The 15,660-nt window shown below is 39.9% G+C and overlaps 1 protein-coding gene across 2 annotated transcripts in view; it reads left to right on the top strand.

Moving 5' to 3' along the window:
• Positions 1-1,038: 1,038 nt before the first annotated feature.
• LOC125249077 (protein NLRC3-like) overlaps positions 1,039-15,660 on the top strand; it is a 38,882-nt gene continuing 24,260 nt past the window's right edge. Inside the window, exons 1-2 of one of the 2 annotated variants that reach the window (XM_048161268.1) lie at positions 1,039-1,280; positions 11,823-11,883. The gene's annotated coding sequence lies outside the window, so the exon portion shown is untranslated. The remainder of the gene's footprint in view (positions 1,281-11,822; positions 11,884-15,660) is intronic. The other variant, XM_048161269.1, reaches the window with a different exon arrangement.

Genomic DNA, 15,660 nt, shown 5'->3' with positions numbered 1-15,660 from the left:
GTAACCAAATTAACACCATCTTTAGTTGTTTTCCAAATTTTTTATTAATGAATGTATTTATCAAATTTTTTAGTTCTTCTGAATTGAGGGCTTGGATAAATTTATCTGGGCTGTCTGGAGCCCATCTGTATCTCTGCTGAATCTGATACATTTTGCAGGTTTTCAGCCTGTTTTGTTCTGGTGTGTGATGAGTTTTGATATAGATGTTAGTTTGGTTATGGTCAGAGAGTGGAGTTTGCTGTTTGACAGTAAATGCACTGAAAGAGGAAGGGTCCATGTCAGTGATGGCATAGTCAACTACACTAGCTCCAAGACCTGAACAACACGTGAACCTCCCTAAAGAGTCCCCTCTGATCCTGCTGTTAAGAATGTACAGGCCCGAGGCTCGGCAGAGCTGCACTAACTCTCTACCGTTTTTATTTACCGTTTGGTCAAGGTTGTTTCTTGGTGGGAGATTTTTTTGTGAGACTCAGAGGGTTTTGGCCAAAGACATATTCATTGCCCTTTGGATCTATGTTATCAGGCTCAAATCCTGTTCTTGCATTGAAGTCTCCACACAGCAGCACATTTCCCTGGCCCTGGAAATGGCTGATATCTGTGTGGAGGTTGTTCAGATGTTCATAGTAAGGGGATTCTGCTAGAGGAATGTAGATGGCACAGATATAAGTGTCAGTAGTTGAAATGCCAATTTGTTTGTTTAGGTTTAACCAGCAATGAAATTTCCCAACTGTAATAACAAAAAATGTGTTTGGCCAGATCGTCCCAGTACCACACCAGAATTCCTCACGAGTCTCGTCCACGATGGACTGTACCTAATTTAACCGAAGGCACAATTACTTCAAAGTAGCCTGAGGGACAGTAGGTAAGCACATAATTTCTACATCAGTGAGAATGATAATATCTGCATCTTTGATATTTTTCAGAAATTCAGGGTCTGTGTTTTTAGAACCAAATGTTGAAGAATGAAGACCTCCCCCCCCTCTCTCTCTCTCTCTCTCTCTCTCAAATAGAAAATGAAAGTAAGTTAGAGTTCTCCTGCCGCCATTTTAAGTTAGTAAAATACAGAAAAAACATGTGGCCTGTATGGAAGACCATAAAGACATTTACTTCTTTAGACGTTATGTGTACAGATGATATAACGCGTAGCTGAAATGTGTGTCTGCAGCTGGATAGTATCATACTATTGTAACAGTTGAGCTCTGCACTGCAGGATTGTTCGAGAAGTCACACTGCAGAGTTTGTGGAGTTTATCAAAGACTGTGTGCGTCCATTCGACTAAAGTGAGTTCAATATTATTCCTTTATTGTTTTAGATTGATTAGATATCTGTATATCTAGAAATAATCGAGTACTTTGGTCAGAAATCCACTCGAGAGAAATTATGAATCATGAATACTCCCATCACATTAACAAATGAGCTAAACATCATTGTAGAATGCTATAATGTACAAATTCACATGTAAAAGAATATGATTTATAATTTATCAGAGGAGGAAAGAAAAGAGAGAACACCAAATAATAATAATAATAATAATAATAATAAAAAATAATAATATATATATATATATATATATATATATATATATATATATATATATATATATATATATATATATATAATCGAGGCTTTGAGAGAACAACATGTCTCAGTTTTAATATGGGAGAGTTAAAAAGAGCATTAGCTAAAACTAGGAAAACAAGCTATATTGTGTCGAAACATTTAAGTATAGAGAAGGTAAGGAGAAGTTGTTAGGCTAATGTTATTTAATAAAGTATGGGAAGAAGGGAAACTTACTGAGAGCTGGAAGGAAATTTTGATTAAGAAAAAAACATAAAACGATGAGTAAAAGCCATCAAACTACAGGCCTAAATCGTTGACTTCGCATATGTGTAATCTGATGGAAAGAATTGTCGGTTAATGTGTTTCTTGGAGAAAAGAGGCATGTTAATGGAATCTCAACATGTATTTAGGAGATGCAGTGTTGTGTTTAGAGGATGAAGGAAGGAAAGATGAAGTAAATAAAGAGTCTGTGATGACAGTATTTTTTGATGTGGAGAAGGCATATACATTACTGTGCAAAAGTCTTTGGCCAACACAAGATTTGTTGTTTTATAAATGTTTTAATGACCATCCGTATTAATATTTCTCTTTATTAAGATTCAAACAGAAAATACAGAAAATATTTAAAACTTTTTTTTTTTTTTTTTTGGCTTCTTTATACAAAAATCTGTATTTAGTGTGACCTCCTGGACTTCCAGTATGTCAAAGAAAATCTTAGAAACTTCTCATCAGATTTTGAATCTTTGTGTTCCTGCTATTGCTCAAGTGGAAGGGGAGGTCACTAAATAAAATTAATAAAATTCTGTCATTTATTACTCACCCTCATGTCGTTCCAAACCCGCAAGACCTTTGTTCATCTTCTGAACACAAATTAAGTTATTTTTGATAAAATCTGATGGCTTGTGGGGTGTGAGCAAGTTAATTTAGACTTTCAATGCCCAGAAAGCTACTAAAGACATATTTAAAACAGTTCATGTGACTGCAGTGGTTCAACCTTAATGTTATGAAGCGACGAGAATACTTTTTGTGCGCCAAAAAAACAAAATATCGACTTTACTCAACAATATCTAGTGATGGGCGATTTCAAAACACTGCTTCATGAAGCTTCGACGCTTTACAAATCTTTTGTTTTGAATCAGTGGTTCGGAGCGCATATCAAACGATCTCAAACTGCCAAAGTCACATGATTTCAGTAAATGAGGCTTTGTTATGCCATAAGTGTCACAAATGATTCGAAACAGTCATTATTATAAAGTCGTTATTTTGTTTTTTGGCTCCATTGTAGATGAAGGGCCCGTCCAAACGGAAAAAAAATTGTATCGTATAGGCGTTTCATCCAGACGATCCGGCGTTTTCATAAAGTGAAACTGATATTTTTTGAAACCGGGTTCCAGAGTGGATAAATATGAAAGCGACACCCTTGCATTTTCGTGTGTACAGCCAATCCATATATTTTGTGAAACGATGATGTCATCACTAGGGTTGTAACGATATACCGGTATATCGTGTACATTTGCTAACTTACAGTATGGTAAAAAAAATAATAATAAAAAAAATCAAGACGCAGAATTTCACTTGCGCATAGACAACAACTTTCCACTTCACTAAACTTGCTCCACACCCACACATACAGCAGACAATGTCAGAGACAGAAGTTGCTATCTCTATTCTCTGTGCCCCGTTGAAAAATAAGTTAGCCTACAATTTTCAGTATGGGAATACTTTAGATATAGATAAACAAACGCGGGGCTGTCCTCGAGTGTAGATATCCAAAAACAATGCGGGCGCAAAGTAGGCCTACCTGCAAAAGGAGGAAACACATCAAACATGTTGACCTATATTCGAGAACACCATCCGTGTAGATGCAGGTATGTTCCGTTTATAACTTAGGTCGTATGATGTGCGTGATGGAGAGAGGAATCCCGGGATCCAGTCATGAAAATGGAATGTACAGTATAACGCAGCGATGTCAGGTAAAAACGCGCGATTTGTTGGACTGATGAATAAAACGAAAGCAGAGCTGTACAATAAATCAGATCGCGACATGGTCTAGGCGGGGTCTTTGAATATTAAACGCAAACAGACTGCTGTATAAATATATCTGTCTGTTTAACGTGTCTGCCTGTGTGAATGAGCCGCGCTGTTTCGTGTACTAACTACATAGCCTACTTAAGTATGCGCGGCGCTCTTATTGTTTTTTAAGTGTTTGCCGTCTCGTTATCAGAGGACATGAACACAAACATATCCACGGTTGCTCTGAGATAGCGCTTAATGAGCATTTCATCATTTTATTTGAGAAAAACCATTGTCAAATACACTGAAACTCAAAGCTCTTCACTACATCCCGTCAAAATAAAAGACCGGTTTTTAACTCGAAGAAATTGACAAATTTATTATGATTGTTAAATAGAATGTACTTCTCAAAATAATTATAAAAAAAGTTAAGTTCATTTCCAGCATTTTTGATAATATTTGTATTAAAAAAAAGCCAGAAGAATTAAGTCAAAGCAGAATTTCTGCATTTTAATTATTAATAAAAGTTGTTCAATTTCTAATCCATAATAATTTATTAAATGTATTTGATTGTTTTTGATTATTGAAATCTGAATAGAGAAAACAAACATTTTAATTAATTTATTGGTCATTTTAATTGATGATATAAATAAAAAATTGATTGTTTAATACCGTATACCGTGATACAATGAAACCGTGATATTTACTCAGACGGTTATCATATCGTGGAAATCTCATACCGTTACAACCCTAGTCATCACCCCCATGCATCGACCCTAGTCAGACACCGCTACGTCACGTAACAGCAACAACAACAACAACAATAGCGGATTACATGCTTGTGTTCGTGCCGCAGAAGCTACCGAGCCTAGCTTTACTAAAATAAAGCTTGATTTCTAAACTTTAGTAAAGTTTGTGTACAGCATGCAAAATTTATGTGCATACTCCAAGTCTTATTCAGAATTACAACGCCACATACTGATCTGGCATGTATACTACATCTTTTTGAGTCGGTTTCAGTGGTTTTGTGTGTACGTAGATATTTCTTGAGACAAGGGGAAAAAAGATTGGACAGGGAAAGCTCTGGCTTCGTGTGGATGTGGCCGGAGGAAATTTGAGCTGGTGTATCTCAGGAGCGAAGCCGAGTTGTGGCTCCCCTAGTGGGTCCCCCACACCCGGAGTATGGAGCCTTATCTTAACGGCTCCAAAGTTATGCCCGGTTATACATAAGGAACTTTAGGACAAAAAAGGCTCTATCTCTATTGAATTAATGTGTGTAATTTGTAGGCTTATCTAAATATAGTTGTAAATTAAGGTAGTAAGTAAGGTAAGTTTAAGATAAAAGGTTAGTAAGGTAAAAGCACACAAAGAAATGTTATCATTAAACACTTTCACTCAGAAAATTGATCAAAGTTTGTAATTAGAGTAGGGGTGTGTGACGAGATCTCGTGGGACGAGATCTCGCGAGACTAATATGTGACGAGATTTCTCGTCGAGGCGAAAAGTAGTCTCCTGATATTGCCATGACAGAGTGGTTAGGATGATTAGGAAAGAATATGCCACCGCTTCGTTTACATTACGCCTCCACTGTCGTTTTGCTTTGTATTTAAATAAAAAACATTTAATCCAGTTTGATAATGGTCGCCGCCGCTCCATATTTACAGAGTTACGCGCGATCGTGCATTCAAACGCGATTTCAATACCCCGCATTTTGAAAACGGCTCCATGATGAATGCAAATATCTCTCAATATGAAAGCTATTTTAGGCTGGGCAGTGTAGTTGTAACCATCTCTTAGCTCTGTATCAGAGAAAAATTTGGTCTTATTTGCACTTTGAATATTGAGAGAGTGTGATTATGGTTGCACTTATTGTAAAGTGTTACCATAAAAAAATTAATAACAGTTTTCTCTTAATCTTATTAAGCACAAACAGTAAGGTTTCATTTGTTAACATTAGTTAATGCACTGTGAACTATCATGAACTAACAATGAATGACTGTTTTTATTAACTAACATTAAACAAAGATTAATAAATACTGTAGCAAATATATTGCTCATTGTTAGTTGATGTTGGTTAATACATTAATGTTAATAAATGAGACCTTATTGTAAAGTGTTAACATTTTTATTTATACTGTTTTTATTTCTATGTTGTAGAAGCTCATAAATCATGTACAGTAAGGTCTGAAGAGACTGAAATTGTCATGATCACCGTCTGTTCCTGTCACTCCCCGGACTACACTTCCCACAATTCTCCTTGTCAGTCACATGTTCACTCCACACCAATCACCTGTCGCCACATACAGCCATGCACACACTCCTCACTAATCACCACACCCAGCTGCAGCTTGTTACCTGGACTATAAAAGGACTCTCACTCACACCATCTAATCGCGAAGTCTTGATTACCATTGTGTCATTTCTGAGCGTTTCTATCCTGTCTGCCTGCTTGTTATCGTTCCTGCCTGTTTCTTGTTTTTGACCCGTTGCTGCCTGTCCTGATCTTTGCCTGTCCCTTGACTACGACTCTGCCTGTTCCTCACTGTTCCTGTTTGTTCCTGTTTTGACCCTGCCTGTACGACCACTCTCACTTGTAAATAAATGCTGCACTTGGATCTCCCGCCTGAGTCTCCATTCGTTACAGAAGACTTCGCCACAACCAGATCCAGCAGCTTCGGTGAGCGTCTTTCCTGTCGCAACATGGACCCAGCAATGCAACTGGTCAGCCTACGCCAAGGTACCCGTACCCTCGAGGTGCACATTCAGAACTTTTTTGATATTGCTTATCTGTCTGATCTGCCGGACTGTGCCCTCATTGACTTTTTTGCTTATGGATTAAACGAACCACTAAAGGACTACGTACTCACCAATGGTTCCCGCGGATCGTTCCTAGAATTCCTGGACTTTGCCTTGCTTGCAGTTGGTTCATCTTTCACTGTGGGTGTCGCAGAGGATTCCGACACCACGGAGAATCCCGTAATGGCTGCCAAGCCCGAGAACACACACAAAATGACGGTCACTACAACGAGTCATGTCGCCGCTGATTGCCCAGAGCAACGTCGCGCCTTCGTTGATCACCCAGAGCAATGTCACGCCTTCGTTGATCACCCAGAGCAATGTCACGTCGCCGCTGATTTCCCAGAGCAACGTCACGCCTTCGTTGATCACCCAGCGCAATGTCACGTTACCTCCAGATCAGTCAGGGAGCCGAGAGGGCTGCGTTCCAGTGTGGCTGATCAACCGCTGACTTCTGCCCGAGCGGCGGGCATTCCTAAGCATCAGCCGGCCGCGTCTCTCTCAAGCCCGTCTGTTTCAGCGCTCTCAAGCCCGTCTGTTTCAGCGCACTCAAGCTCGTCTGTTTCAACGCACTCAAGCTCGTCTGTTTCAACGCTCTCAAGTGCGTCTGTTTCAACGCTCTCAAGCGCGTCTGTTTCAACGCTCTCAAGCGCGTCTGTTTCAACGCTCTCAAGCGCGTCTGTTTCAACGCTCTCAAGCGCGTCTGTTTCAACGCTCTCAAGCGCGTCTGTTTCAACGCTCTCAAGCGCGTCTGTTTCAACGCTCTCAAGCGCGTCTGTTTCAACGCACTCAAGCTCGTCTGTTTCAACGCACTCAAGCTCGTCTGTTTCAACGCACTCAAGCGCCCTGGACGCTATGGACAAGATGGCTGCTTTGCCAGTGCCCATGGGCAAGATGGCCGCCCCTGCGTTGCTCAAGGATGCAGGGGGCGTTCCAGCCATTGAGTCCGTTCCAGAATCCGCTCCAGCCAGTGAGTCCGTTCCAGAATCCGCTCCAGCCAGTGAGTCCGTTCCAGAATCCGCTCCAGCCAGTGAGTCCGCTCTAGAATCCGCTCCAGCGAGTGAGTCTGCTCCAGCCCCGCATGCGCTTCCTGTCAGTCCCGTCATGGCCAGAAGGGCTGTGCTCACATTCTATGTTCTGGCTGTTTTGCGGGCCTGGAGGATGCACTCAGGCTTCTTTGACCATGGACCAGTTTGCCAGCCTGAGCCCGCTGCAGTCCCGGAGCGACCCGAGCCCGCTGCAGTCCCGGAGCAGCCCGAGCCCGCTGCCGTCCCGGAGCAGCCCGAGCTGCCCGCTGCCGTCCCGGAGCAGCCCGAGCTGCCCGCTGCCGTCCCGGAGCAGCCCGAGCTGCCCGCTGCCGTCCCGGAGCAGCCCGAGCTGCCCGCTGCCGTCCCGGAGCAGCCCGAGCTGCCCGCTGTCGTCACGGAGCAGCCCGAGCAGCTCGCTATCGTCCCAGAGCAGCCCCAGCCTGAACCTGCTGCCGTCACTGAGCTGTCCGCTCTCCCCGATATGGCCACTGAGTTCCCTTGGCCAGGCCTACCGCCGCCGCCCAGGCTGCCTGCCCTGCCGCTGCCGCCGCCCAAGCATTTTGCCCTGCTGTCGCCATCCAGGCCTTCTGTCCACGAACCTGCTATGGACCCCGTGGAAATCCCCAAGAACTTTTTGGGGGGGGGCAGTATACCCAGGGGTGGGAAGCTTGTGGGTGGGGACCCTGCTCGGCCACTGCCGTCATCGGCCTTTGAACTATTTTGGCCATTAATGAACTCTGACCCGCCGTGGTCATTCACGGACTCTGTCTCGCCGTGGCTGCCCAAGCCACCTGACCTGCCGTGGCCGCCTGAGTCACCTGACCCGCCGTGGCCGCCTGAGTCACCTGACCCGCCGTGGCCGCCTGAGTCACCTGACCCGCCGTGGCCGCCTGAGTCACCTGACCCGCCGTGGCCGCCTGAGTCACCTGACCCGCCGTGGCCGCCTGAGTCACCTGACCCGCCGTGGCCGCCTGAGTCACCTGACCCGCCGTGGCCGCCCGTGGCACCTGACCCGCCGTGGCCGCCCGTGGCACCTGACCCGCCATGGCCGCCCGTAGCACCTGACCCGCCATGGCGGTCCTGGAACCTGCATTGGAGAATCCGTTCCTGTCCGCTACTAGAGCTCCAATGCACCCACCCCCCCTCCCTATTGGTGTCATCTACGCCGCGAGGACGCGCCTTCCGGGAGGGGGGCGTTATGTCATGATCACCGTCTGTTCCTGTCACTCCCCGGACTACACTTCCCACAATTCTCCTTGTCAGTCACATGTTCACTCCACACCAATCACCTGTCGCCACATACAGCCATGCACACACTCCTCACTAATCACCACACCCAGCTGCAGCTTGTTACCTGGACTATAAAAGGACTCTCACTCACACCATCTAATCGCGAAGTCTTGATTACCATTGTGTCATTTCTGAGCGTTTCTATCCTGTCTGCCTGCTTGTTATCGTTCCTGCCTGTTTCTTGTTTTTGACCCGTTGCTGCCTGTCCTGATCTTTGCCTGTCCCTTGACTACGACTCTGCCTGTTCCTCACTGTTCCTGTTTGTTCCTGTTTTGACCCTGCCTGTACGACCACTCTCACTTGTAAATAAATGCTGCACTTGGATCTCCCGCCTGAGTCTCCATTCGTTACAGAAATCATACAGAAGAGAAGTCAGCTGAGTTAGAACCAAAACCTTTTACAGTGCTTGAGTGTTGTCTTTTACTGCATATGATAATTCATAGTAAGAAAGTAGAACTGAAATGACATTAATTACAAGATGATTAGTTAAAACATTTCAAATACACCTGCAGAATATTTTTTCTAGTCATGTATTTCGCCATTAAGGATTTCTTAAAAATAGTGTGTAAAAATCTTGTCTCGTCTCGTCTCGTGAACTCAATCTCGAGTCTCGTCTCGTCTCGTGAGATACCTGTCTTGTCACACCCCTAAATTAGAGCAATTAGATTCCTCATTGAAACACATAAGGTGGGCTTAAATGGTATCACAGTAAGCAATGGTAAAAAAAGACAATGTTTTCCTTTAAAAATGTAAGAAATGTTTACAAAGACATGCATGGAGCTTAAATATAATATGGACTAAGTATCATAGTAATTTGTGCCATTTTTTTCATTGGGCAATTCCAGCGTTATGGACATGACATTTAGAGTCAAAACTTGAAATATAAATTCTTAAAGAATGCATTTAATACCAACATATTGAACTGTCTGTTTATATATTCATAGTCCCTTATTAAAGGAGTCATTAAAATGTTAAAAAATGTCAGTCTATACAATCGTTTTATTTTTTAGATGAGGGAAATACATGTGTTACGAACGTGACAAAAAAGTCACCAAGTTTTAGGTGTCAACATATTTTTTAGGAATTCTGTGAATTACACTATGCGAACAAAAAGTAATACTGCCCACCAAATGAAGAAGGTTCGTCTCTCCACAGAGCATAAAATATACATTTTATTTTATCTTTCGTGTTCACATTTATGAGGAAAAAACAACATTACGGACGTGACTGGTCTGAAACCGGCTCAGAAGACTGCTTTAAAACTTTCACAGAGACCTCGAGCGGGAATTTAAACCACCACATGTTGATATCTGGGATACCAGTATGGTAAGACTGCAGAAATAATCAACTTTATGCTAAACTTTATACAGCTTAATACCCTTTAGGATTATTGCAAGTGGTTATGGATTATTTCTCATGTTGACAAGCATGCGTTGTTCAAGAATCAATTTAGAGACCATGATTTTCCTTCTAACAACTGCTTTGCTAAAATACATTAATGGTGCCCTAGATTCAAAAATTGAATTTACCTCAGCATAGTTAAATAACAAGAGTTCAGTACATGGAAAAGACATACAGTGAGTCTCAAACTCCATTGTTTCCTCCTTCTTATATAAATCTCATTTGTTTAAAAGACCTCCGGAAAACAGGTGAATCTCAACATAACACCGACTGTTACGTAACAGTCGGGGTGTACGCCCCCAATATTTGCATATGCCAGCCCATGTTCAATGCATTACACAAGGGCAGAACGTCTGGATCTGTGCACAGCTGAATCATCAGACTAGGTAAGCAAGCAAGAACAATAGCGAAAAATGGCAAATGGAGCGATAATAACTGACATGATCCTTGATAACGATATTTTTAGTGATATTTGTAAATTGTCTTTATAAATGTTTCGTTAGCATGTTGCTAATGTACTGTTAAATGTGGTTAAAGTTACCATCGTTTATTACTGTATTCACAGAGACAAGAGAGCCGTCACTATTTTCATTTTTAAACACTTGCAGTCTGTATAATTCATAAACACATCTTCATTCTTTATAAATCTCTCCAATAGTGTAGCATTAGCCGTTAGCCATGGAGCACAGTCAAACTCATTCAGAATCAATGTAAACATCAAAATAAACACTGTACTTACGCGATTAGACATGCTGCATGACGAACACTTTGTAAAGATCCATTTTGAGGGTTATATTAGCTGTTTGAACTTTTTTTATGTTGTTTAAGGCAAGCGCGAGCTCCGTGGGCGTGGAGCACGAGAATTAAAGGGCCACACACCTTGAATCGGCTCATTTCTAATTATGCCCCAAAATAGGCAGTTAAAAAAATTAATAAAAAAAAATCTATGGGGTATTTTGAGCTGAAACTTCACAGACACATTCAGGAGACACCTTAGACTTATATTACATATTTTAAAAAAAGTTCTAGGGCACCTTTAACAAATATTAATGTTTATCATAAAGCAGTTTAAAATCGCAGGTTTTCCCCACAGTCAGGTGAACCGATTTACACTGTTGTCATTCACAATCATGTCCGTTTTATGTTTTGTGTCTAAATGATTGCACGGTTTTCGGCTATTTTGCGCAGTTTAAAGCAAAGTCTTGAGTCAAAATGATCACATTTTATTTCATGTCAAAATTATTGCAATATTATTATTATTATTTTGTTAGCTTGATCACGGGATTATGATCAATAGGCTATTCATGTTTTAACCAACAGGTAAAAACATGACATTCAATTCAATTCACATTTATTTGTATAGCGCTTTTCACAATACCGTTTCAAAGCAGCTTTACAGAGAATGCATGTCAACATTACAATTTAGAGAATGTAAATGTTAGCAAATAATGTAATAATTTAGTCAATTAATTTACAATCACTGTTAGCAATTTAATTGAAGGTAGAAGCAATGAGCTCCTTGTACTGTATCATAGGCCTACCTTCTGATGTTGATATTTCGTTCTGGAAAAAGAGGAAGAGAAGATCGGTCGTGGGCTTTTAATATGAAGCGTCTGTAACGCTTATTATGGTAGTCCAGTAGTGAGATGATTTACAGCATAGGCCTATGTGTAAACATGTATGACTGAGCTTGAGTTAACACAGTCACATGATCCTTTTTCTCCCACACTCAAGATACTCAAGAACTCATCAGATTCTCCTGCAGCTTCATCATGGCTGATTCACAAGGATGCAGGTGCTTTCAACAAACACTGTTAAATATTGTTAATCACACAAAGAAGTTCTCAGTTTGCCCCCCCCATACTTTTTCCATTAAGGGACAATAGTTGCATTTTTTATCTTTATAAACACCTTTTTTTTTTTAAATAGATAATGTTTTAAATTAAAAAGGTTCAATAGAGAGATATGCAATGATGGTAAAACGAAGTGATACATTTAAATATTAAACTAAAACCAGTAGGTGGCGGTAAGTCACTATTTTAGTGAGTGAGTCATCAAGTCATTAATCCATTCAGTAATGAAGCAAGTGGCTGTATATGAATCATTAAATCATTTACTCTTTTGATTTGTTCAGAGCCACAGATTAATTCACAAAACATTGCTGCGTGTTGCAGTTGTTCTGTGGCTTTCGTTGGATTATTTTGTTTCAAAACTGATCACTGACAATACTCCCCAGGTAAAAAAGTAGTATACTTTAGTGTATTTGAAATATGAATGAAGTACATGAATTATAAAACAAGTATACTTCTACTTGTTGTACTTTATTTAAAGAGTATTTGGTTTGTACTTTTTAAAAGTATACTTCGAAAAAGATGTAATTAAGTTCAACTTAATAGTCCAAACAGTAAGTATACTAATTTATCAGTAATCAAATTATTTTTTAAATGTACTTTTTGAAAGTGTACTTTGTTGTAAATGTATTTTAAATTGTATTGAAGTTTATTTTTTTTAAGTGTATTAAATTTGACATACTTAGAGTGGCAATTCAGTGTACTTATGGGAAGTATATTTTTTTTTAAATTAATTGTTAGTATACTTTTTTAAAGTGTACTATGTTCTCACTTCATTAGAAGTGTGACTTCTGTACACTTTATACAGTACACTCTAAAATAAGTGTATTTTTAGTGGCATATCAGAGTACTCTCATAAAATATGTTAAAATACAAAAATGTATAGTGGTAATTTAGTGTACTTTTAGTAAGTACGCTTATTTTTAATACAAAGTATAATTTATTAAAGTGTACACTGATTTCACTTCATCTGTAGTGTAATCAGTCAGTCTGTTGTTCGTTATCTGGCTCGGCTCGGTGTTCATCTTCAGTTCTCTCTTCACAGCAGTTCAGTCAGTGTACTGTTTGAGTACATGAATTACTCGGGGATATTGGTTTGTTTGAATTCAGAGGGAGTGTCAGCCACATTAAAAAAGTTAACCAGCTTAAGTCATTTGTGGATTAATGCGTATTGGAGACGCGAACCGTTTAAAACGATTCAGTTCGATTTGGTGAACTGGTTCAAAAAGATCCGGTTACATCGAATGATTCGTTCGCGAACCGGATATCACAAACTGCTTTGTTTTGAACTCTCTCTCACAACAGACACGGAAAAGAAGACAATGCTGAATAAAGTCGTAGTTTTTGCTATTTTTGGACCAAAATGTATTTTTGATGCTTCAAAAAATTCTAACTGACCCTCTGATGTCACATGGACTACTTTGATGATGTTTTTCTTACCTTTCTGGACACACAGAGAGCTCTCGGACTAAATCTAAAATAAACTTTGTTCCAAAGATAAACGGAGGTCTTACGGGTTTGGAACAACATGAGGGTAAGTTATTAATGACATAATTTTGCTATTTGGGTGAACTAACCCTTTAATTTGAAGAACATGCATGTTCACGTTATGTCTTGGAATACAGACCTGACTTCCCAGATTACAAATTTGAAAATCCACTTAACTCTGCCATTTTTGCCGTCATTGACTACTGTTAATACTTCTTGTTTGAATTTCACTGATTAAGCAATATGGTAAAAGTGACAGTGGGTTGGATTAGGGCTGGGATAAACGATAATTTTTTTTACGATTAATTTAGCGATTATTTTTCGGTGCATCGATTAATCTAACGGCTCTTTTTTGTTTTTGTTTTTTTCAGTCCGTTTCTATTTCGGTTTGATTCGATTATCGATAATCTCCCCATTAATTGACTATTACCAATTTGTAAAAAGTCCAAAATAAAAGACTATACAAGTGCAAAGTAATGCATTCTTAGTCAGAGGTAGCGTTCGATAAAACCTTGAAGCCTTAAACACATAGGCCTAGCTTACTAATAAAAAAGTGCATCTTGTAATTCTTCTTTCAGATGAAAATAACAAATTGATGTCATTCAATAAAAAAAAGGTCACCCAAAATACTTGTTTAGAGCAATTGAAAGAATACAGTAACCAATGTAAACTTGAGGGCTTTAAGCTATTTAAGTGCTTTTCCAACAAACAAAAAATAAATAAAAATTAACAGCGACAGTGGGAGCCAGCAGCCTGTCATGGTGTCCTTCCTGAACCAACAGAATTTAACATTTGTTGAAAACACATAGCTTTAAGCTTACTGAAAAAAAGTGCATCTTTTAATTCTTCATTCACATAAAAATAACAACAACGTATAGTAGTACACTCTGCCACTCACCTTTTTCTTAAAAAAAATACTAATGTAGGTAACTAGAATTTAATAAATGGAACATTATTGTAAAGTGTACCGATTTGTTATACACCGATTCAGACGTCTCATGAGTTCAGTGTTGGACAGATCAGTTGTTTTAACTATTCATTTAAGTGAATCAGTTCAAATGAGTCATTAGTTCACGAATCGGACATGTCATTATTGGACGTGTAGCCTACGGCAAGCGCTGTGTGATTATCCCGGCAGTTTATTTTTTAGCACAACTCGCACTCCGCGGTAATTCAGCAAAAAAAATATCTCAGAATGCTCCACGTGAAACTTTGTTCATCCCAGCCCTGGTACGGATATAACTACAAGGCCTCTGGCAAATTGGCGCAGGTACCAATACTGTGACCACAAGTGACATGTTGCGTTTATAGGCAACCCTCACAGGGAAAGGAAAAAAAGGCAAGCTGAAGGAGCAGCTTGAGCCAGAAAAAACCAACGCAATTTTAGGTACAGTAATGTCATAGTTATGAATCCAAATCCATTGTCATGATTGATTGACAAATCCATTATAATCAATGATTGTATTTCAATGTTATACATTGTCTATCCTGTTTTAATTCATCCCCATGTCTCTTTCCTGTTTTCACAGATGCAGTGAGGGAGCGATTCCCCAACACCGAGGTGGCAGAGATCCGGGCCCTTCTACGGAGGAAGTGCAACAATGAGAGCTACAAGGCCTCTAGTAACTCAAGTCCGAGCTACAGGTGCTGGTCATATAATTAGAATATCGTGAAAAAGTTAATTTTTTTTATTGTAAATTATTTTTAAAAGTGAAACTTTCATATATTCTAGATTCCCTACATGTAAAGTAAAACATTTCAAAAGTTTTTTTTTTTTTTAATTTTGATGATTAGAGAGTACAGCTCATGAAAGTCCAAAATCCAGTATCTCAAAATATTAGAATATTTCCTAAGATCAATCAAAAAATGGATTTTCAAAACAGAAAAGTTCAAGTTCTTTAAAGTATGTTCATTTGTACACTCAATACTTGGTCGGCAGCACATATTTCAGCAAATGACTTGCTCCTAGCACAAATTACAGCATCAGTGAAGTGTGGCATGGAAGTGATCAGCCTGTGGCACTGCTGAGGCACTATTGAGCCTTCAGATCATCTGTATATTGTTGGATCGACTGTTTCTCATCTTTCTATTAAAAATATCCCATAGATTCAGGTCAGGCATGTTGGCTGGCCAATAAAACACAGTAATATCATGGTCAGCAAACCACTTGGAAGTGGTTGTTGCACTGTTAGCAGGTGCTAAAGTCCTGCTGGAAAAGGAAATCAGCATCTCCA

This window comes from Megalobrama amblycephala, linkage group LG16 (assembly GCF_018812025.1).
Source record: "Megalobrama amblycephala isolate DHTTF-2021 linkage group LG16, ASM1881202v1, whole genome shotgun sequence".
Classification (NCBI taxonomy): domain Eukaryota; kingdom Metazoa; phylum Chordata; class Actinopteri; order Cypriniformes; family Xenocyprididae; genus Megalobrama; species Megalobrama amblycephala.
The sequence above is the reverse complement of the archived record's forward strand: the minus strand, read 5'-3'. Positions and strand labels throughout refer to the sequence as shown.